At 46.0% G+C, this 25,182-nt stretch overlaps 1 long non-coding RNA gene across 1 annotated transcript; it reads left to right on the top strand.

Moving 5' to 3' along the window:
- The first annotated feature begins 1,880 nt into the window (after positions 1-1,880).
- On the top strand, positions 1,881-13,144 carry LOC102380633. Its single transcript, XR_323599.1, has 3 exons — positions 1,881-1,935; positions 10,586-10,706; positions 13,035-13,144. It is a non-coding gene; the product is annotated as an uncharacterized LOC102380633 (long non-coding RNA).
- Positions 13,145-25,182: the final 12,038 nt, after the last annotated feature.

The raw sequence follows: 25,182 nt of genomic DNA, 5'->3' as shown, positions 1-25,182 counted from the left end.
GGGAAACTGGCTCTGAGGTCAGACCCAGAAAGTAGTAGTCAATGGAAGTGAATCAGCATGGCACTCCATGACCAGTGGTGTCCCTCAAGGCTCTGTCCTTGAACCAGTTCTCTTTAACATCTTTATCAATGATATAGACATTGGTGTCAGAAGCGCATTGGCCAAGTTCCCCGATGACACTAAACTTTGGGGCATAGCATCCACACCTGAGGACAGGCTAGTGATCCAGGCTGATTTGGATAAGCTTAGTAAGTGGGTGGATACAAACCTGATGACGTTCAATACAGATAAATGCAAAGTACTCCACCTTGGGGAAAAAAACCCACAGCATGATTTTAGGCTTAGCGGTGCTACGCTCACTAGCACCATGGCTGAAAGAGACTTGGGTGTCATGACTGACCACAAGATGAACATGAGCCACCAATGTGATGTCACAGCTGGTAAATCAAACAAAACTCTGGCTTGCATCCGTTGATGCTTCTCAAGTAAATCTCAGGATGTTATCCTCCCGCTGTACTCAGCCTTGGTGAGGCCACAGCTGGAGTACTGCATCCAATTCTGGGCTCCCCAATTCAAGAAGGATGCCAAGAAGCTTGAGAGAGTCCAGAGGAGAGCCACACACATAATCAGAGGGCAAGAGAATAGGTCTTACGAAGAGAGGCAGAGAGCCATGGGACTCTTCATCCTGGAAAAGCACAGGTTCATGGGAGACCTGGTGGCTGCTTATAAGTACATAAGGGGTATGCATCAGGATCTGAGAGAACCTCTGTTCACCAAAGCACCCCAAGGGATAACAAGGACTAACAGTCATAAACTCCTCCAAGACTGTTTTAGGCTGGACATAAGGAAAATGTTCTTTATGGTCTGAGCCCCCAAGGCCTGGAATAGACTCCCTCCAGAAGTGGTGCAGGCCCCTACTCTGGACACATTCAAGAAACTTTGGATGCTTATCTTGCTGGAATCCTTTGACTCTAGCTGACTTCTTGCCCCTGGGGCAGGGGGCTAGACTTGATGCTCTCTCAAGGTCCCTTCTGGGTCTCACAGGCCCTGAGCTGCAGGAGGTCTGGTCCTTCCCTTGATGGCAGTGGCACCCACCCCTCTGCCCCAGAACTGCCCAGGCAGGGTACTAGTGGGTGGGTGCTGCCAGGGGGAGGGAGGGTGGGTGCCACCACCATGGAGAGAAGGACTGGGCCCTCCTGCAGCTCAGGTCCTGCAGGCAGCTTGCTCCCTGGCCACAGGAGAGGTGGGCAGGCTCTAGGTGGTAAAAAAGAAAAGAAAAGGAAAAAAAGGATTGGGCCCTTCACTTTTGTTTTTTTCCTGGCAGAGCCTGCCCACAGTGGAGGGGTGGAGGGAGATAGGGGAGAGGGGGATGAGAGATAGTGGGCCATTGGCCATCACTGTTCTGTCAGTGACAGACATCCCTAAATTGAAACGGTGGGGTTCTGTGTCAATTAAAAACCCACCATTTCAATTTAGGGAGAACTGAACCCCTGTCATGTGTACAAGTAGCCTAAGTGATTAGCTGAACACTACATATAGAGATGATGTGTATGAGCATGTGTATTGCCCCTGTTTTGGGTTGTTTTTTTTGTGGGGGGGTTGTTATATGTGACCATTTGATAGATTATAGGGAAATGGGAGAATCAGTATCACTATTCTAAAGGCAGACAACTCTATGTTTGTTTTCCAATAGTGTCACAGAGCACTGAGGTGCCCTGTGCCTGAAGAGGGGAAAACTGCTAGGGAAGGAGCCCTAGCAGTGACTAAGGAGCAGAGCTGTGGGTTTCCGGGGCAATCAGGGAAGGTCAGCTGACCAGAAGGGGAAGGGCCTTGCCCTTATAAAGCCCAGGAGTGGAAGCCAGAGGCAGTTCCCTGCCAGCAGCCAGAGAGGCAGGAGCTTCCTAAGCCAAGATGCCAGGAGAGGCCTAACTGCAGGTATAGCTTGACTTGAGTTGAGCATTGTTGCTTTACCTGAGCAGCTTTAAGTTATGTTATAGCCTAGGGGCTTGTGTGTTTTGCTTTGTTGTTGTTATAACCGGTGGTTTGGGTGAGGCTATTAGGGGTTGTAGGAGGCCTCATGGGGGACTTACAGAGGAGTGTGAGGACCCCAGCACCAGTGGGTGCAGCATACGGGGTGCATAGACCCCAGCCCCAGAGAGGGGCATTTGAGAAGCCCCAGGGTGGGTGGCGAGCCCCAGATAGGGGGCAGCATTACTAGGAAGCCCAAGTGTGGGCACGGTGAGCCCCAGGCAGGGGGCAGCATTACGAGGAAGCCCAAGTTGGGCACAGCGAGCCCCAGGCAGGGGGGCAGCATCATTAGGAAGCCCAAGTGTGGGCACAGCGAGCCCAGAGAGGAGGCAGTATTATTAGGAAGCCCAAGTTGGGCACGGCAAGCCCCAGATAAGGGGCAGCATCATTAGGGAGCCCAAGTGTGGGCACAGTGAGCCCCAGAGAGGCGGCAGTACCATTAGGAAACCCAGGTGTGAGCACGGAGAAGGAAGGCCCAGAGAGAACAGGAAGGGGCCAAAGAGGGATAGAATTGAGACAACAATGATTCCATCGGTGAGGTGTGGACTGCAGTGTAGAGGAGGAAACGGAGCCGCAGATAGCACCCCCTAGCAGCGGGGCAGTATAAGGGCAGCCTCCCGCTGATTAACACTGATCAATTAATTAAGAACAAGGTGTGGCAGGTGAGTAGGTGGGCGGTTGCCCCAGGGACAGGTAGGGGCCACGTTTAGGTCAGCCCAGATCGTGTACCTGTCATAAATAGGTTACTTATAACCTATAGCTACTGGTATACCTAGCTGACAGTTTTTCATTTGCATCAATTCTGTCCAATAAGCAGAAATATTTGCAACATCTTAACTAACAGAAATTCTCTATGTGACTTTACAAACACCTCTATCTTTTCTTCCCACAGCCATCAAAATCCAGAAATAGAGGGCAAGTCATTCTCTTGCCCTTGACTGAGAGATTGTCTGTTAGCAGTAGCAGTTTTCAAACATAACACTGTTACACTACTTACTTCTGGTTGTCTATGTACTTTAGCTATCTCAAAATCCATTCTGGAATACGTATTGATTTCTCTTTAATCTGAAGGGCATCACTGTAACTCTATGCTTCAACAACCACATAACTAGATCTGTAACACAAAAAGATATGTAGAGGCATAGTCATGCTCCTGACAGTATGGTGGACAGAAATTTTCAGACTGTACTTTTTAAATTATTTGCAACCAAGGAAAACTAAATGAGAACAGAGTAGTCAAATACAAGAAAAGGAAGGAGCCTGGAAATAATAGACACCATTAGAGTAGCAAAGTGAAAGGAAATGGATTATATTTCTGAAGTCCTTGTAACAAAGATTGAAATAAAAACAGAAAACAACACATGAAATCACCTGGTACTATCTATATCTATATAGTGTGTGTGTGTGTGTGTGTGTGTGTGTGTGTGTACACATACATATAGATACATAATAGAGGTGTACAAAACAGGCCATATTCAATTTCAATTTGGATTCAGATTCAGCCCAAATTGAGGACAGTGAGTTGATTCATTGATTCAGATCACTGTCCCTGATTTGATTTGGCCAAATCTGAAGATTCAATGCTGATTCAAAGAATCAGCAATTCAGCCATAGACACGGCTTTAAATGTTTTTTCTATATACCTTGAGGTACCAGGCACAGCTCATGAATGCTGCAATGCTGGGGCAGATGCTATGCCCCAAAAGAACATAGGAGGGCCCCTGCATGTTCAGTGGCAAACCCAGAAGTGAACCAAAAGTACTTCTCCAGTTCAGTGGACAAGTGCACTGGGGAGCCCCCCATGCTCCTGTGGAACACTCCATGCACCCCACCATAGCAAAATTCACGAGCCACCTCGTACCTTGCGGTATGAAGAAAAAACATTTAAAGCTGTGTCTCTGTCCAAACTGTTGAAGCTTTCTGAATCTCCCCGAATCAATTTGGAGGGTTCCGATTTGATTTAGAGAGATTAAAGGGTCTCCTGATTCAATTCGGATTCAGAGATTCGGCCACTGAATTGGGCCGAATCAAATCAGGGACCAAAACTTCACAAATCCCTAATAGATAAATCAATACACCAACCAGTGAAATGCTTTTAACTCTGGGAATGCAATAATTTTACAAGGGTTGGGACTATACAGCTGCTTAAGACTCTTAGCGAAGAATAATATGTCCAATAAAATCCAGAAGAAATAAAGTTAGGTCAAGATGTAATTACTGAAGCTGGAACTTCCCTCTACATCAGGGGTTCCCATACTGTGTTACGTGTAACCCTTGGGGTACACAAGACATATCTGGGAGGTATGCTGAATAAATTGTGTAATTGCAGATTTAATTTTCGTTATACTGTAATACTAATTGATATTTAAGGGGTTAAAATACAAAGCGTATGCTGGTAGGGGTACATGGGCAGCTGGTAAGTCTGGAAGGGGGTATGCAAGAAGAAAAAGCTGGGAACCTCTGCTCTACATAAACAAAATGTTGGGATTGCATATTTAAATATAATCTGCCACTTTAAGGGCTGGGTCAGGTATCCAGCAGGTGCCTGATGGCGGCAGGCATTTTGAGAACCGAGTACATAAAGGCTGCAGTCTGTTGCTGCCAGCCAGGCAGAAACATCGCCTAGCTGAGCTGCAGCAGGGAGAACCCTGGAGGTAAGGGCAAGAGCTTATGGGGATAGATAGGAGGTTCCTGGTCCTCAGCATAACCTAAAACTGCACCCTGCCAGGGATGGGTGGCCTGGTGGGGCTCCGGGTGGCATGGGAGTCCCCAGGAAATGCCAAGCCAGTTACCACCCCAGTGAAAGGTGGGTTGGGGCACCTTAATAATCCCAGCTCCCACAACTGGGTGGCTTACCCCATAGTAGGGCCAAGAAGGCAGACCCATGTTAGAGAGTGGGCTAGAGGCTCAGAAGTCTGACTTGAAACACCCTCAACTGGTCAATGCTGGGGCCAGGACCAGAAGGGTCAAAAGGGCCAGAGGCCCACCATGAGGAACACCCAGAGCTAAGGGCCTGGGGTTCTGACTGGCCTTGGAGACGAGGCCAGGGCCTGTGTGGCCAAAGGTCCTGGGGGGGCCACACCCAAGAGGGGGAAGATTTCAGGGAGCTAGGCAGCCCAGAATGAGGGCAGAGTAGGCTGCCTGATTAGAGGGATCCGGCTGGGGTCTGGATTGGAGGATTAGGGGGCCCAGTGTGGGGCCAGTGACATTAAGAACTATGATGCCATCTGTGAGGCTTGGGCTGCAGTGTAGGAGAGGAACAAAGCTGCAGATTGGACCCCCTGGCATCAGGGCAAGAATGAGCAGCCTCCCACCTAATTAACACCATAATTATGCATCATCAAGGTGTGGCAGGAGAGGAGGTGGGCAGTTAGCCCAGAAACAGGTGGGCGGGCCAATGGTAGACCAGGCCCTAGAGCCCCCTTATATATATATATATATATATATACCATGCACACACACACACACACGCACGCGTGCGCGCGCTATATTAATGCCCTGTCACATTGGAGTTACAAAATGCCATTACAGGACTGTTTAACAGAGATGGGGAGCAGTATGTAGAATATATGAAAATGTCACAGAATGGAATAGTTTAAGCCCCTCACAATTTCAACTTTATTCTAAGTTTACCAAAGATTTGACTAAGAAAGTATAATTTGGACAGACTACCATAATGGGAATTTTATGAAAAGCTATCTGTCTCTAATCTCCTACTGAAATAAAATATTCTTAGAATACTCTTCACTTAATGCAAAATGTCACCTTTCTTCGCTTCTCAAGTCAACTGAAATGATTCACTTTTGATCTTGTTTACTGATAGTTCCCATTAGTGATTTAAATATAGTTAAGTTTAAAAGCCTCTTGTTCAGCTCATTCTTTAAAAGCATTCATTTTAGTATATTATCATGTTCAGCATATTTCAATTCAGATTGGATATGTCATATGGTTTGAAAACTGGCTGAAGGACTTAAACAAAAAAAGAATAATAAAAACATCATGTTGGCCTGATAAATTATTAAACTGTTGTTATCCTCAATAATTTCTTCATCAAAAAAATCAATTAATGAAATATGCAGATAACTCAACTGGCAAGAATTAAAAATACCAACAAAAAGAGAAAAGCCATCAATGGGCTTTTTTAAATCAGGAAAAAGAAACAAACACAGAAACTCTACAAAATCAAATTTAGCTAATAAAAATACAAACTGGGTACAATAACTCTATATTCAATGGAAATGTAAAATCTAGAAAGCAATGATATCCTATGTGGCCTGAGGTCATGTTGAACAATAAACAGCCAAGATGTGAATTTTCAACATGATATCCTAGCAATAATGAATAATGTAGTTTTGATCTCTACATGCAGAGGCATCATGCATTGAGATGGTAATGTTATTTTTTGCTATGCAAAATTGTACCATGTAAACACCACCCTGTAAGGCAGAGTCACACAGCCCCAAGCAAAGCATCTTCTGACTTCTAGCCTACTGCTTACATATGTAGGAGACAGCAACGTCCATCTTTGTATATCTCTGTTCCAGCCACATTTAGAGTGCCACGTTCAGGTGTTGCCAGCTAGTTAGTACAATAACATATAGACAGTTTGGAGTGAGTCCAGAGGAAAGCAATGAAAAATGAACAGAGATCTGAGCTGAAAGTTGGTGGATGATATTCAGAGACTACTGTGTATAATTTTTGTAACATTAATGTGGAAAGGCTTAGAAAAATTATTAGTTTCAATGAAATAAAGTATTAGGGAGCAACAGCAACTGATATCTGAGGAAAGAGAGGTCTAAACACACAGCTTAGTTTATTGAACTTTCTGGATTACATTATCATGTGGATTCTGGGTTTAATACATTGAAAGGTGTAAATATAAAAACAGATAGGGAATATTTAAAATGATAGAAAATCTGTATCTAGAAAAGAATGATCATAGTTAATAATCTGTAAAGGCTAAAGAGTAATATAAATCATCTGCATAAGACAGGCTTTAGGACTTCAGCCAATATACTCACAGTTGGGGTTGAGGGGAGCAGGGAGGATTACTCTTCCCTGTGTGCTTATAAACTATGATCAAGTTGCTGTTTAATATTAACTTCACGGAGCTAACTATATTAAACTACTTATATATCTCATTTTTATGTTGCTTTCCAGACCCTGAATAAGTTTTAGCTCTTCTCTGAATTTTGTCTACATTTTCAATGTTGGTTTTAATTAAAACATTTGCTGATACTAATATATCAGAAAAAATGTATAGGAAATGAGAGAGTTTAATCTGTCAAACAGCCTCCCAAGAAAAAAAATACATAAAACCCTATCACAGAGGCATTTAAAATTAGATTTGAGAACCCAAGTAAGAGTAAACTAAGCAGTAATCTTGCACCAGCCAAGAGAGAGACTCGATGACCTCATAGGTCATTTCTTTCTCTAGTGCCTATAATTCAATAATTATAAAGAGCCAGAAACGTTCTATATGCGTTCAAAATGGTTAATTAAAAGCTCCGGCTAGGATCATGGCCTTTAAATGGCTCTTGGTTTCCTAGTTTTCAAACAAAATCTGATCCTAACCTTCTTCAACAGGAGACATCATTAGCTAAACTTTTTATTTTTCCCCAATTAGTTTCCTTGAGAAGTGCTTAGCAACAGTTTCTTCAAAAATATATGCTTAACCCTTTATATAAATAGTAGCTATAGGGGAATATTCTAGGACTTAATCATTTTACCAAATACAGTTATTTTTCATTCACAGCACTCTTAGTTTGTACAGGAGGGGTGTCTGTGTGTGTGTGTGTGTGTGTGTGTGTGTGTGTACATGCCTAAGTAACAACTCAGTAGAAACTTATTCCATAAAAAAGGTTGTCTGCATCTGAAAACTACAAGAATCAAAGGGCTTTATTACATGTTAATTTTAGGCAGGTCCTGGGGCTTTCAATGCCTGGATTATCCATGCGACCCCTGAAACTAGTTTTAAGCACTCTTTGGGCACATCTACACGAGATGCTTTACTGCACATTAGACTAATCAAATGTGCAGTAAAGTGTCACCATCTACATATGTGCGGGACTTACTGGACAGTAAACTAGGTTAATGCACCATTTGCTAGTACCAGGAAATACAGGTACTAGATTAACAGTGCATTAGTTACTGTGCAATAGTACACGAGTAGACACTGACCAAAAGCAATTTGTTTCTGGTCATCACAGGTAGTAGGGGCCCTGCTGCTGCTTCTCTAAGTCCTGATGCAGCGGGCCTTATCCCCAAGTGGCCAGGAGAGCTGTCCCAACAGCCAGGACTGCTGTGTCTCAGCCACATAGAGACTGAGTCTCTACCTGATCACTATGTGGCTGATAGAGCTGCCCTGGCAGCTGGGACTGCTGCATCTCAGCCATGTGGAGATTGGGTCCTAACCCACTCCCCACATAGCTGGTAGAGCTGTTCTGGCAGCCAGGCCTGTTACATCCCAGACACATGGAGATCAGATCAGGACCTGCTCTCCACATGGCTGGTAGAGCTGTCCCAGCAGCTGGGACTGCTACATCCTAGCCATATGCAGATCAGGCCAGGACGCAATCCCCATGTGGCTGGGAGAGCCATCCCCAGTCAGCTGGTATAATTTAACCCCATTGCTTCTTGTCCTATTTGAATAACACTGTTAGCATTCAACAGGATCTTAAAATATTTAAAAACTGCAGACTGAATTACATATAGCAAAATCCATGAAAATTGATGATCTTTTCCCATGATGGTATATTTCAACAAAGCCTTACAATTTGGCTATATAAAGTTCACTTTATAAAAATAAACACATCCCTAGATCTAAGAATTAAGTGTGCAAACCTGCCTTTGATCTACATCCTTAAGTTGCATTTGACCAACAAATATCTTCGGCAACTTCACCTTCTTCCATAATGGAGGAAAGCTTGCCTTTAGCTAAACCACCTAAATAATTTGCTAGAAGTATCATACCACACTGGCACCCAGTTAGTTGAATTAGCACAAGTAACAACACCAGCAAAGGAAAAAAACCCAGCACTTTAAGTCCAAAGTCTAAGAATCTTCCCATAGTTCAGAATCTCACTCATGGAAAGTAAGGCTGAAGATGGAAGTCTTCTGAGAGTGACATGCAGGAATTTTTCAAATGGTTAGGTAATAAAGAAAGGGTGGAACAATAATCAGGCAGGGATATAGATAGTTAGGGCAGAGAGGAAAGGATTCTTATTCCTTGTACTGAAAAGAGATTTAGAGGATGTATGCACTGGGGAAACCCAGATAGAGCCAGGTTGGATGTTCGGTAAAAAAAATATGATTTTTTTTTTTTCTTCTCCTCGTAATAACAGTAATAATTTTGCCAACTTATTCACAGGATAAAAAATTGATTCTCCTTGTTCTGAAGGAAAGTACGGTCAGGTTTGGCAACAGTCCATTTCTTTCAAACCTGTTATGTTCTATATTAAAACTGGTTCAGTACATTTTAATTTTAGACCTTGTTACACAATTTTTATTTAAGGATCTTGATCTTTCTTCCTGCTAGTTCCTGTAATCTTCCGTTATACTGGCTTTTTTGGAATGATGAAAAAAAGATTATTCTGCCACCAATGTGTTCTTTAACTGCTTCAAAAATCAAAACCCGAGAACAATAATAAGGATATTTATAAGTAACCTATGAAAGAGGATTATGACAAAAGTGGTTTCTAAGGGTTACTATATCCCCAAGGGAAAATATCTTCTCTCTGGGAAAATGGGGTGTGAGGAATATATGCCACTGGATTTATACTATCTTTGCAAACTGCAAAAATCCTTTATTAGTTAAATAGATTGTGTGACAATAATAGAATCAGAAACCTCTTTGCAAAATTATGTGGATATTAACAGGATAGTGCAAAAGAGTTTACCCCTGCTACAATCCAGGTAAAAGGGCACATCATTGTATGCCCACCTCTGTTTGATTATCCGCTCCCATGCAGCTCTAGCCCATGTGCCTGGTTTCGGGTGTGATGAGATCCCATGCAATCCTGGAGAAGCCCCTCGGTCACTCCTGGCGAAACCCCGAAACTCCATGACTTTGGATGGGTCTCCAGTGGAGAGGATTCCCGTTGACAGGACCTCTGGGATTGTCACTTCTCCCGGCAGATGTACACAGGGCTCCACCTCCCCTACACACCATCCATATGCCAGCTCTTGAGGCAAGCCCCAAGATCTTTATGTGGCTTGCCCGCCAGTAGTGTCAGTCCCAGATCTTCATGCTTCTTATGCTCTTGTCAGTCCAGCCTCCCCTTCTTTTTTTTTTTCCTTTTCTCTTTTTTTCTAAGCCAGGGATTCTGGCTGTTCCGCCTTGCCCCAGCCAGGTTCTTCTGTGGCTCCACATTGAGCCGCCTCAAATCCCGCATTCCTGTGCTGCTTGCCGCTGGTGCAGGATGCTTCCCCTGATCCCATCGGTGCTGATGTCAGCCTCCGCGTCAGGTCTTCCTGCTCTTGCCGGTGCTAGATGCACTCGGCGTGGGGGATCCTCGCCACTCCTCTCACTCCTGGCATTCCCATCACTCTCTTTCAGAGCCGGCTTTTGAATCTGCTGGGCAGCATCTCCCACTCCAGCTCCAGCTGCAGATAAGCACGACTGATAAACTGCGTGGGTCTTTCTCCTGTCTCCCCGGATCATCGGCGTTCTACAATGGGTAAGTTTTCTTCCTTATCAGGGTTTTTCTTTAGGGGTTGTGTTTCCCTTGTCCCGGGTTCCCTGATGGGTGGGGCTCCTCACTCCCTCATGCTTGGATCCCTGCGACACATTGTAAAAATTACATCAAATCTCCATATTTTATTGAATGAGAATTCCCTTAATGCAAGCCCTGGCATAGAGAACTAGGAGAAATGAGACAGAGTGGGATGTCCACAATACACAGTGGGTGCATCTACAGGAGACGCTCAACCGCACATAAGACTAATCTAATGTGCAGTAAAGCATCAGCATCTACACATGAATGGCATTCACTGCACAGTAAATTAGACTAATGTGATGTTTGCTAGTGCCAATGAATACAGGTACTAGATTAATGGTGCATTAGCTACTGCACACCAGCACGCATGTTAACACTGACTGGGAGCAATTTGCACCCAGTCAGCCGAGGCAGCAGGAAGCCACAGAGGGTGGTGGGAGAGATCTCTGTTTCCAGTCCTGGCTCTCCAGGAATAGGTGGAGAGCAGGAACTGACTGGGGCATGCACTGCATGGGCAGCAGAAGGGCTGAGGGGACAGAGAGACCCCCTCAGCCCTGCCACTGCCCACACAGTACATGCCCCAGTTGGCTCCTGCTCCCCACTTATACCTAGGGGGAGCTGGAAGCTGAACAGCACTGAGCCCAGCAGGGAAGCACGGAGGGAAGCAGTGCTGGGGATCAGAGGGGACACACAAGGGGACATGGCGCTGCTTCCCCTTTGCATCTCCCCACCAGTCCCAGCACTGCTTTCCCTCTGTGTCTGTCTCACCCTGAAGCCAGTGCTGCTTATCCTCACACTAGTGCATGGGGCATTGCCCCAAGCCAGTGCCTCCAAACTGGACTGAGATCCCACGCTCTGTGTGTCTGGGAGCTGTGCCTCTCCCCAGAGCCCAGGCCTGACTCCCGTGCCCCCTGCCAGCCTGGGGTTGGCACCTAGGGGAGCCTGGAGCTCCCCCTGGCTGCTGCAGGGGGTGGGGTATATCAGGGAAAGGGGGAGGAGAAACCCTGGACTGAACTGCTCTGAGGAGAAGCCCTGGACCATCCTTCCCCAGCAGGGTGCAGTTTCAGGACCAGGAGCCAACTGACATCCCCATAGCTCCTTCCCTTGCCTTCAAGATGTTCCAAGCAGCAGCTCAGCCAGGTGTTTGTTATTCTAGTTGCCAGCAGCAGACTGCTGCTCCAGCTCTGAGGGCCAGGGTTAAAATGAAGGCTGCTCTGCCCCCTCCTCTAATCCCAGGGCCCTCCTGGGGTCATTTGACTGCCTGATTAAGGCTATCCCACACTTGCAGGCTGCCCTGCTGCCTGTTCTCAAATGTTAAAGTGCCTGGCACTGAAGGTCACCATCTATATGTGCACAGTGCTTATTGTGCAATATATTATTCTAATGTGCCATTTTTTAGTACCTGTAGATACAGGTACTAGAAAAATGGTGTATTAAATAATGCACCATACTGCATGTGTAGATGCTGATGGGGAACAAATTGCTCCTGGTTAGCCTAGGCAGCAGGGGCCACAGGGGTTATGGAGAATTGTTCCCACTTAACAGGATGCTGCCTGCCAGCCACATAGAGATCAGGATCCATCCCAATCTCCACATGGCTGGGAGATCTTTTCCTACCTCCATATGGCTAGGAGGCAGCTGCCCAAAAGCCAGGACATCTGTCCCTTCCCTATGGAGATCAGGACAGGTCCTGATCTCCACATGGCTGTGAGACAGCTTCCCGGCAGCCAGTACATCTCTCCTAGCCACAGGGGGACCAGGACAAGCCCCAATCTCCAAGTGGCTGACAGACAGCTGCCCAGAAGCTAGGACATCTCCCCCCACCATTTGGGGCCTGCCCAATCTCCCCCCAGCTTGGATGGAGCTTCCTGCCAAGCCAGGACAGCTCCTCCCCAACCTTCTGAAGTTTGAGGATAAGCTCCTGTGCCCCCTTCCAGACCAGGTCTGGCACCCTGGGAGCCTGGAACTTCCCCTGGCTGCTGCATGGGGCCAGCATCCCTGGACTGGGCTGCTCCTGTCAGGCTCAATTTGCTCCCAACAGGGGTGCACATATAGATGTCTGCCAGGGAGCACTTTGAGTCTGAAAATTCTGTACAGAAAATTCAGGCATGCTAACTGCACATGTAGGCACACCCAGTGCTAGAAATCTCTAGTTCCAGTATAGCCTTAATGGCAGTCCTTTGGGACTGCCTTTCTAAGTGACACAGAGAGCATCTCTTGTCCCCCAAAAGTCTAGGATAACAGGGCCACAAAAGTGACTTAAAGGTACTTTTGCTTTCTTCCCCATAGGCTGCATGTGCACTAGACATGAAGTACAGAATCTCACCCATGAATCATTTCTTAAATTCACCACCAATATGCAGCAGAAACCCTTAAGGATGTCTCATCCCAGATACTGATTAACCTCTGAAGAAATCTGAACAGTAAGTCTGTGCACACATACTCAAATAATCTGGGAGAATTCTCCCAGGTTTGTTCTCCTGGTAAAAAAACTTACCCTGAGATGCCTGAACAGACATTCCAGTGCTGGGCCCTTGAAGAGCATAGAGCTTGCAATGGTGATGCTGCACATCCAGGGGAACATTGTGCATGGATCTCAGAGTGCTCTGCAGGCTCCCTCATTCTACTTGGTGACAGATGGCAGCAATTCACAGAGCAGACCCAAAGTACTAAATGACTGCTCAGTAACTGCCAGTTCTACACAGTCCTGGTTCCACAAGGGACATTTCATAGTATCATAGTACTTAAGGTCGGAAGGGATGGACCTACACAGATCATCAGGTCTTACCTCCTGCCCTGGGCAGGAACAAATGCCAGGACCATATCACCCCAGCCAAATATCTTTCCAGCCTCCTCTTGAAGACCCCCAAGGTAGGAGAGAGTACAACATAACTTGGGATCCCATTCCAGAGCCTGGCAGCCCTAACTGTAAAGCAATGTCTCCTGATGTCCAGCCTGAACCTTCTCTCTAACAATTTCTGGCCATTATTCCTAGTAACCCTGGGTAGTGCCCAGATGAACAGAGCCTCCCCCAATTCCCGCTGGTCCCCCCTGGTGAGTTTGTAAATGGCCAGCAGATCCCCTCTCAGCCTTCTCTTGTGGAGGCTGAATAGGTTCAGACCCTTTAGCCTCTCTTCATATGGCCTGCCACACTGCCCCTTGACCATGTGAGTAGCCCTCCTCTGGATCCTCTCAATGGTAGCCACAGCCCGCTTGAAGTGGGACACCCAAAACTGGATGCAGTACTCCAACTGTGGCCTGAACAATGCTGCATAGAGGGGAAGGATCACCTCCCTGGACCTGCTTGTGATGCATCTGTAGATGCACGACAAGGTGTGGTTAGCCTTACTGACCGCTTCCTTGCATTGGTGTCTCATGTTCATCCTGAAGTCAACAATGACTCCAAAATCCCTTTCTGCCACCATGTTAACAAGAAGGGTCTTCCCCAGCCTATAGGTGTATTGCTGGTTCCTTCTCCCTAGATGCAGTACCTTGCACTTGTCTGCATTGAATTCCATCCTATTCTCAACTGCCCACCTCTGTAATTTGTCTAGATCTAGTTGGATTCTATCCCTCCCCTCCAGCATGCCCACCTTACCTCACAGCTTGGTGTTGTCAGTGAATCTGGACAGCATGCATTCCACACCCAGATCCAGATCACTGATAAAGATGTTGAACAGGTTTCCAACCCTACTGTGCAGTAGCAATGAGCTACTGTGCTACCGTAGCTACTATGTAGTAGCTCATTGCTACTGTGAAGTAGTGTTGGTGTCACAATTCATGCATGCTGATGCTATATCACTATAGTGATGAGCTATGTTGCCATAGCTCATTCCTATGGCAACATAGCATCTTGTGTAAATGCGCCCAGTGTGTCACTTGCTGGATTCTGCTGCAGAGTAGAACACACCCCCTTCACAATCCCACATTGTGCTTCAGGGGGAGACAGGCTGACTTTGATCAGACTGGGTCAGCCAATCAGGTCTGCTCTGTGAACTGTTGCCATCTGTCACCAGGCAGAATGAGGGAGCCTGCAGACCACTCCAAGCACTTTGTTTTGCATATTTTCTGCTATAATATACAGCTACATTAATAGACACAAGTGGTAAAAATGTGCAAATTGAGGCCCTTATACCATATACTCTTAGAGGATATGTATTCTGCTTACTGCAGGGTAGTCAGAGATAACCAAGGTACTACTACTTTAGCAAGTACTAAATGACTGTGCATTAATCTCCAGTACTGCAGTCCTGGTGCCACATAGGATATTTCCAATCCAAGCAGTCATTTAGTATTAGTACTTTAGCAAGTACTAAATGACTTCTTGGGTTGGAAATGTAGTAGTACTTCAGCAAGTACAAAATGACTGTGCAGTAACAACTGTGCAATCAAGCGCATGTGTAGATGCACCTGCTGTCTCCTTGTGAGGATGGAGGGGGAAGGCAAAGCATCCTGGAATGCTGAAGGATTATGCAATGGCTTATCTTAGAAGACAATATATACAGACTGCCCGCCTCTCCTGTGGCTAGAGGATTATGCAATGGCTTCTCTTAGAAGACAATATGTACAGACTGCCCGCCTCTCCTGTGGCTGGAGGATTATGCAATGGCTTCTCTTAGAAGATAATATGTACTCTCCCAAGAGAAACTCTCCTGGGAGTGATTAAATACAGGTTATATTTCTTCTGGAGTAGTCATTTTTTCTCTGTGAGAAAAATCCTGAACATCCGTATTCTCATTCTTTCTCCCAGGAGAGCAGGGACTCTGAAATGTCTGTATGTGACCTAATAAATTAGCTATTCTTCTCACACTTTCCTTTGCAAACATTAAAGCATAACACTTTTTTTCCTCCATGTACAGTTTTCAGATTTTCTACACTTACGGTAGATTTAAATTATATGATACTGTCTTCCATACTTTTGGTGTTTACTATGTTCATACATTAACAGAGATAGTATCTGTAACTATCTTCTTTCAGACTCTTCTGAGCAGAGAATTTGTTTTGTTATCAAGCTAGAAATGGGGCTTCATTCCTGTTAGGTAGCATAGAGGTGATCACAGTGCAAATAATAAAAAATAATAAAAACACAAGAATTCCATTGAATTAGAATATTAAAACTTGACTTCAAATACATGATTGGCTGCCATAAACAAGAACAAGAACACCCTTGCTCTCTTGCTGCAGAGAGCAGAATGTGGTCAAGTATCTTAAAGTTATAGCAAAGTAGGTTAAACTGGATATCAGGAAAAACTTCTTCATTGTTAGAAGTTAGGCAATGGAATTGACTGACTATGGAAATTGTGGAATCTCCATCATTGGAGGTATTTAAGAAGAGGCTGGATAAGCATTGGTCAGGGATGATCTAGGAGTAGCTATTGTGTGCTATGCCATGGGTATTTCCCAAGCTTCTGGGTTTTGCTGGATGCTGCATTGGGCTCATAAGGAATCCCGCCCCCCTTGTTGCTAAATGTGACAGGTAGGTTTGTGGGAGGAGGGGAGGTTCACCATCCTTAGAGCCATTGGGTGTTGGCTACAACCAAGGCTGAGGATTTTGACTAGGGTGTGCCAATGCTGCTGCTGGAACTAAAACCTGGAGTATCCTAGCTAGAGGGACAACTTAGGGTCAGACCAATTGCCACATTTGGGGTCAGGAAGGAATTTAACTCCATGGTCAGATTGGTATGCACTGTGGAGGTCTTTGCCTTCCTCTTTAGAGTAGGGGGCATGGAACTCTTCCTTGGATCCTTCAAGTTTATTTTTAGCAATCCTTGCAGCAGCACGATACTGACCACTGTTAACCTGCTTTGTCTGTGGTAATTTAGGGTGCTATGGCTTGTAGTTGTGTGATAGGGTAGTGTGATTTGTGTAGTTTTTGTAAAAGATTAGACAAAGTTTTCTATGGGATAGTTTGGATAGGAATGATTCTGCCTCAGGCAGGAGACTGGATTAGATTACTTCTGGAGGTCCCTTCTATAATCCTATGATTTTACGACTGAGAATAGAGCATATAATATTTTCTACAACAGAGTATGTGCAATAGGTCTTTATTTATTGTTTTTGAAATGAAATGACATTGTGCCTGTCACAAAATGTGGAAACATATTTTTTAACATTTATTCAGAAATATAAACAATTCATTTAAAAAAGAAGAGAATCCACTTATTTACTTTAAGAGGAGGATAATTAGCATAAAAGCACATTTAAATATTAGAGAGTTGTTCAAATGAAAAAGCAAATATTAGTTTTATTTCACAATAGGCTAGATTGCATGTAGCTCTGCATTACTGGAGCTAAACTGCTTGTAGTACCTGAGTTAGCTCAAAACCTTAGCTTGTAACCTTGGTTATCTCTGACTACCCTGCAGTAAGCAGAGTACACGTCCCCTAAGAATCTATAGTATAGGGGCCTCATTTTGCACATTTTTTCCACTTTGTCTATTAATGTCATTGCATATTAAAGCAGAAAATATGCAAAACAAATTCTGGACCTTGTCATTGGCATTCAATATAAATAGCTTAATAGAAAGCGTTATTTTGTTTTATTTTTAAATCAAACTGAAGCAGTGTTTCAAAAACAAATTAAACAAAAATTGTAAAAACAGTGGAACTAGCAACCTAAGGAAATTATAGGATCTCCTTCACTGAGGAGAATGGATGGACAGCAATCAGGGGTGGTTTGGGATTATTGTGGCAGAGCACTGGTAGTGGCTGCCACTTTAAGGACTGGGCCAGGGCGGGGCATGTGCCTGATTAAGGCAGCCATTTTAAGGCCCAGCTCTCTGAGCTGAGGGCAGTTCATGATCAGCCAGCAGAGGGGAAACATCTCTCTGCTGAGCTCTGCCAGGAACACCTTGGAGGTAAGGGTGAGGCTATGGAGATGGCTTGGAGGCCTCATTGGTCCTGAGCATGACCTAAAACTACACCCTGCTGGGGCACGAAGGCCTGGTGGGGCTGCTGGTGGTATGGCAGGCCCCATGTAAATACCAGGAGTGATCACCTCCCCGATGTAAGGTGGGTCGGGTGCCTTAACTTCAACTCCCACCTTCGGGTGAGTTTTATATAATGCAGGGAAGGCCAGGTAAGCTTTTTGAAGTGCCTGAGTCTGCTGGGGTAAGTGACCTTGCGGGCCCAGGCATGCTTTGTGAAGCACCTGAGCTGGAAATGGGGGACTCGAAACTCTGTGAGCAGGCAAGTGGCTTAGACTTGTCCTGAGGGACCCTCAACTGGCCCATGCTGGGGCCAAGACCCAAAGGGGGGGTCAAAGGGCCAAGATGGCCCACCATGAGAGATGCCCAGAGCAGAGTGCCTTGGAATCCTGACTGGCCTGAGATGGGGCTAGGGCCTAAGGAGGAGCTGAAGGTCCCAGAGTGGGGACCACAACTAAAGGAGCGAAGGGTACAGCTAAGTTTAGCTGCCTGGGATGCCATCTGCAAGGCTTGGGCCACAGTGTAGGGGTGGGATGGAGTTGTGGATATACCCCTAAACATTGGGGTTCAAAATGGGCAGCCTCCCGCCTAACTAACATATCAATACTATTACATCAAAACGTGGCAGGAGAGGAAGGTGGGTGACTGGTCCATAGACAAGAGGCAAGCCAGTGCTTGCACCGGGCATGAAAGTCTCACCCTGTCACAGTTATCAAATCCTGAATTAGCACAGGGTTCCTTTCAAAATGAAGAAATAAAGTGATATGGTAGTCAACAAGGAAAAACATGTGAGCATATTTTACTAGGAGGATCCTAATGGTGTTGTAGTTGTGATGGTCCAGGGAACACATGAAAAGCAAGGCTTGTTTAGTAATATCTTTTATTGAACCTATATAGTTAAGAGAGACTTTAAACAGGATTTGGGGCACAAAGGGTGCCTATACACGTGCAGTGAGGCTGCTCAAATGCCCTGTAATAACAGTGTGGCGAAGCAGGCTCGATTAATTGAGTCTGCTGAAGCATGGTAATTACTGTGCTCCAGCAGACTCCAGCATCACATGTATCAGTGTCCCCCACTGAAAAATGGCAGTGGGGGCACTTTAACTAAAGCTCATTCAACAAGCTTTAGTTAAACTGTTCCCATCACCATTTTTCAGAGCGGGGATGCTGATACATGAGACGCTTCAGGCACTTTAATTTAATTTGGTAACATCTTTTATTGGACTATTTATATAGTTTAAGAAGCTTCAGTTTGATTTAAAAACAAAAGAAAATTTCATTTTGTATCAAATCATTGATACTAAATGCCAACAACAAGGTCTTTATTTCCTAGATTTGAGGAAAGGCATTTGGAGCATTTATACACATGATCTGGGACACACTGCTCTACCCCTCCCCTTACTGCCACTCTCAGAGGATGTGTACAAATGTCCAAAATGCCGTCCCTCAAATCTAGGAAATAAAGAACTTGTTGTTGGCATTTATTATCAATGATTTGATACAAAATAAAACTTTCTTTTGTTTTTAAATCAAATTGAAGCTTCTTGAGCTATATAAATGGTCCAATAAAAGATGTTACCAAATGTTGTTTTTCCTATGTTGCTAGACAGGCTTGGGAAGTAGACATGGTAACTAAAAGAGGGGCTAGAAGAACTCCATATTATGTCCAAGAGTGCAGTCCTCAAAACTGCAGTCTAACTCTTAAGAATCTATGGATGCTAGTCACCTACATTTTTACTTATAAAGTTTATTAGCTGCCCAATGTTCTGCTTCTTCAGATGATAAGAACTGTCTTTATCTTGCCAGGGCAGGGAATCTCACAACTAAGCCTAGCTGGCATCCACAAACCTAGCATTTTCCTGCCTAGGTGTTCTGAAGGGCCTGATCACTAGTTGTGCACAGAGATGCCTACTACACACCAGACAGCATCAGTGGCCATTTTCTTCCAGAAATACATTCGGAGGAGGAACTGATATCCTTTATTTATATAAATAGCTCAGCCCTATAAAAAGTCTGTGTGGCTTATCACCTCAAATTTATCTGTCAGCACTTGCACAAAAAAATCTGATTGTCAGCATGAAGATAAAGTCTAATCTGGCACCACATTTATCCAAAAACCTTAGCCCACAATATTAACTTATAAATCATATTTTATACTGAATACAAAGTAAAATATCACCACACAGTTTGCAAATCTGAAGTTCCAAGAAGGAAGAATGGAATAAAAGACAAACAACAATAATAATAATAACAATATTAATAATGAACACTAATCATAGTTTTTTTTCAAGCAGGAGTAAGTAATATGTTGTTGACTCTATAGCTCAGCATTTGAGGTTGCAATTCAGAAATGACTCCATGAAAAAAAGTCTGAGAGCGCGAGAGAGCATTTTAAAAAAGGGGATTTTTTTTTAAAAAGTCAATTTTTCATAGATTTCATAGACATTAGGGCTGGAAGGGACCTCAGAAGATCATCGAGTCCAGCCCCCTGCCCAAAGGGCAGGAAGTCAGCTGGGGTCATAGGATCCCAGCAAGATAGACATCCAATTTACTCTTGAAGGTGTTCAATGTAGGCACTTGAACCATCTCTGATGGCAGGCTGTTCCAGACCTTGGGGGCTCGGACAGTAAAGAAATTCTTCCTTATGTCCAGCCTGAAACGGTCTTGTAGTAGTTTATGACCGTTCAACCTAGTCATCATCCCTTGGGGTGCTCTGGTGAACAAACGTTCCCCCAGATACTGGTGGTCACCCCTGATAAACTTATAGGCGGCCATCAGATCACCCCTGAGCCTGCGCTTTTCCAGGCTAAGGAGCCCCATAGCTCTCAGCCTGTCATTGTAGGGTCTGCTTCCCTGACCTCTGATCATGCGTGTGGCTCTTCTCTGGACTCTCTCAAGCTTCTCCACATCCTTTTTGAATTGTGGAGCCCAAAACTGGACACAGTACTCCAGCTGCAGCCTCACCAAGGCCGAGTACAAGGGGAGAATGACGTCTCGGGATTTGCTTGAAGCATCTATGGATGCAAGCCAGCGTTTTGGTCGCTTTACTAGCCGCAGCATCGCTTTGCAGGCTCGTGTTCATCTTGTGGTCAATGATGACCCCCAAGTCTCTTTCTTCCATAGTGCTAGCCAGAACAGAACCAACTCAGGCATAAGAATGTGAGCATCCTGTCTTGTAAAACTGGCAAACAGAAGAATGAGAATGGATTAATATAAGCCAAATAACTCAGATATTAAGTAGCAAGAAAAGAAAATTCAGTTAAGAGCACTAGAGGGTCACATTTGGTCAGGCAGATGCCTTTAGAGGTACAAACTTACATACTGTAAATGGCCAAAACCAAATGAGGAAAGTCTGAGGAAAATACTACACTGAAAATACTTTGTAGAAAATAGGAACTTTTGGAGCTATGCCAATGGCAACCATATGGAAATCATGGCTATGTACAGGCATTCAAGAAGCCCAAGGCAAAAGCACTCTAACTTTCAAGCTTTACTCTAACCACCCACAGTTAGGTCAACAGGAAGCAGAACAAATGTTAGCTCTTGTGGAGGAAGGGCTTGGACCCTGCCTGCACAGCCCCAGTTAAACAGGTAGAGGGGGTTTTCACATGCCTCCCAGCATGTTCCACAGGCTCCCTGGGCTGCTGAAGGCTCCTGAGCAAAACTGAATGGCTGATCTGGCCCTGATTGACTAGTGGGGACATCACAGCTGCCCACCTGGACCTGATGCAGCAGCAGCTTTTCTTGGTATGAACCCTCATGGCCACAAGCCACCAGCTGGCCACCCTGTGCATGCCCATTCACCGTGCCCTGTGCCAGCCAAGTGTGTATGTGTGTGTCAGAGGCCTGGGTTCTGTGTGTTTTCATGTCTGTATGTGTGCATGTGTATGTATACATCCTAGATGCCTGTATTCTGTGTGTGTGTGTGTGTGTGTGTGTGTGTGTGTGTGAGCGCACGTGCGTGCGTGGGCACACACCAAATACCTGTATTCCAAGCCCCACCCACACTAACTGTGGTGGTCCTGGCCCCACAACAACAAACTGTCCAGATTTGTGAAGCCCTGGATGAGTAGCTCCTCATTGCATGGACTGGGAGCCCTCCCCAGGTGAGTAGGGGCAGAGAGCATTGAGTGCCACTGTCCTGGCACTAAGCTATCAGTTCCCAGCCCCAGGCTCCTCTGGCCCTGCATCACAGGCTTTGCTGCCCACAGCCCAGGCTAGCAGGGCACCATCCCCATTCCCTTCTCTCTCTCCAACCCTCCGCTAGGGGCATAGGCAATGCATAGGAGGGACATGGGTGGGCACGTGTCCCCCCTGAGATTGGCCCTTGCTGACCAGGGAGTGAGGGCACCAAGAGAAGCACCAGTCAGTGCCCCCCTGAGATTGGCACCGGCCAGGGAGTGGGGGAACTGAGAGAAGTGCCGGTGGCACTTCCCATTTTGCTGCCGGCGCTTCCGGGGTCAGTGATCGGCCACTGAGGGAACCCCACCAGGCTCAGGAGACACCAGTCACCCATGCCTAGGGGCACACACTGGGGCTTCAGGAGAATGTGGCTCAAGGAAGAGACTTCCTTCATTTTAATCAAATGTTGAAGCTGCCAGACTTTTAGTGTGTTTATTAAACAAAAACTGAAATGTTGCCCACTTTGGAACTTGGAACCTTCTTCTTGGTTAACATTGTGAAAGCAGGGAAAGATCCTGGCTGCACTGGGTGGTTATGACATTGAGGGGGGAAAGTGGGGAGGGAAGCCAAACCTTGGGGTAGCTGGGGGAATACTGCACATGAAACTGGCTCCCCTCGATTTAATTAAATTTGAGTTTGCAAAACTTTTTGTGTTCATAATAAAGCAAAACTGTGAAATGTTTCCCCCTCTGGAACTTGATCCAAGCCCAAGGAGATGCCTATCCTCACAGAGGCTGTGCCCCACAGCAGGACCCAAGCCCAGAGTTGCCTGGCCCAGTGGACTGGTGGGCCACCCCCTCCCCTCCATTCTGACCACTCCCACTTCTGGAACTGGCCTGGAATCTTTGGGCCCCTGTGCCTACACTGGTGACCAGTAGTGGATGGGGATAGCAAGTTGGTCCTGGAAAGCAGGCTGAGTCAATACCAGCCCATTGGGTCTTGGACAACCTGGAACCTCTCCCCTCCTGCACTGCCGCCCCCCAAAATGGTCTCTACTAGACACCTTCCTGGCTCCTTAGACTGTGGTTCAGGGGCTTATGGTTCCCAAACACCATATCTCCTGTTCTGGGGCACCCCCCCCATCATATCCCGAACAATGCATGGTGTCAAGCGTCAGGGGGCTGCCATCCAGAGTCATCCCCGCCCCATCCAGGGTCCCCTTTGCCTCTGGGAAGAGTGGCTGGGTCTCTCCATGCAAGGGCAGAACTGAAAGAGAGCCTGCCCTGGTGGCCATCTATAAACTTACTGGAGGGGACCAGCGGGGAATGGGAGAGACCCTGTTCCCCCAAGCACCTCCCAGAGTAACAAGGAATAACGGCCATAAGTAGTTTGAGAGTAGGTTTGGGCTGGACATCAGGAGACACTACTTCACAGTCAGGGTGACTAGGGTCTGGAACCAACTTCCAAGGGAAGTGGTGCTGGCTCCTACCTTGGGGGTCTTTAAGAGAAGGCTTGATAATTACCTAACTGGGGTCCTATAAGCCCATTATTCTCTCCTGCCCAGGGCAGGGGGTCAGACTTGATGATCTACTTAGGTCCCTTATGACCCTACATCTATGAATCTATGAATATACCTTGCAGGGCAATGGTCTCTCCATGGAAAGCAGCACTGATGCCACTCAGGGGTATTATAGCTGAATCCCAAGCAGTTTTTGATCCTGTACATAAACTCCTTCTCCTGGTGCTGCAACTCTTTCAGCTCCATAGCAACATGGGTGGCCTCCCTCAGACAGCAGGTGTCCATCTGAAGACCTTATTCTTGGACCTCCACAGCCTGCTCCTGGGCCTGGATGGCCCATTCAAATGCCTCGGTAATGCTGATCCAAGCAATTGCCAACTTGTCCATTCCAACCTCCCACAGCAAATGTCCCATTTGGTCTTCAGTTCATTGATGCCATATATGTACACATCTCCAGAGCTCTGCAAGTGCCCAGATGATGATCCTGGATCCAGCATCTCAGGCGCCATGACTGAGCCTACCACACACACATGAAGAGTTTTCAGTCAAGGAAGAAACTGAGGTACTGGTGGTAAATTTCCTGTCCATACCCTTTCCCCCACCCAGGGCTGGAAGCAGTGCAGCTGCTCACGACCTAGCACTGACCATGCCATGGAATGTCTGTGTTCCACCTCCCAAAGCAATTACAGCACATTGCAGCAGACTCAATTAATTGAAATTAATTGAGTCTGTTAGAGTGTGGTAATTACCCCCATCCCCCACCCCAACTGCCGGAGCACAAGTATAAATGCCTCAAGCATCCAGGGCTGGAGGGATAAGCCTTCTCCAGGAGGAGAGGGAAGGAGAGGGGAAGTGGCTAAGGGGGGGTTGCTAGGGAGAATTTCCCTTTTCCTGCTGCACCTTACCTGCGGTGATGCTCATAAATACATGCTTGACCAAACAGCACCTGGAAGCACACCAGTGAAACTTAGAGTTGGAACTGTTGGTTACACCTCATCTGTGGAGCTCAAAAAAAGCTTTCAGTCTCTTTCAGTGTCTGTTTGGGTGTGGGTTTGTGTCAAGTGGAACCCAGTTAACACTCTTGCCTCTCAGGAAAGCAATATGACGTTGAGGGATGGGGCAGCTAGTTGTCAGTTAACCAGATTTATGGTCCCAATGTAGCACAGACTGATAAGCCCCCAACAAGGGTGAAAGTGCTAGACTTTAGGAAAGCTGATTTCAATGAACTCAGGCGATTAGTCAAGGATGCACTGCAGAGTAGGAGTTTTGAAGAGATGGGAGCCCAGGAAGGGTGGCTGTACCTTAAGGAAATGATCCTTCGGGCACAGAGGGAGATGATCCCGATGCGAGGAAAAAGAGGGAAAGGGGCCAGGAGGCTTCCTTGGCTGACCAGAGAAATCCAGGGCAGCCTGTGGACTAAAAGGGGAGCATATAAAAAGTGGAAACGGGGAGAGATTACCAAGGAGGAGTATACCTCCTCTGCTCGCACTTGTAGGGAGGCAGTTAGACAGGCCAAAGCTACCGTGGAGCTGAAGATCGCATCCCAAGTGAAGGATAACAAAAAATTGTTTTTTAGATCTATAGGGAGTAAAAGGAAGGCCCAGGGTGGAAAAGGACCCCTACTAAATGGGCAGAAGCAATTGGTGACGGACAGGGGGGACAAGGCTGAACTCCTCAACGAGTTCTTTGCCTCAGTGTTCCTAAGTGAGGGGCAGGACAAGGCTCTCACTGGGATTGGTGTCTTGCTGCTGCCTCTCTACAGACTGCCATGCGTAGACCCTGAGATGGTGCAGAGTCACTTGGAGGAACTGGATGCCTTTAAGTCGGCAGGCCCGGATGAGCTCCATCCAAGGATACTGAAGGCACTGGCT

This window comes from Alligator sinensis, unplaced genomic scaffold (assembly GCF_000455745.1).
Source record: "Alligator sinensis unplaced genomic scaffold, ASM45574v1 scaffold340_1, whole genome shotgun sequence".
In the NCBI taxonomy this organism is placed as follows: domain Eukaryota; kingdom Metazoa; phylum Chordata; order Crocodylia; family Alligatoridae; genus Alligator; species Alligator sinensis.
The sequence above is the reverse complement of the archived record's forward strand: the minus strand, read 5'-3'. Positions and strand labels throughout refer to the sequence as shown.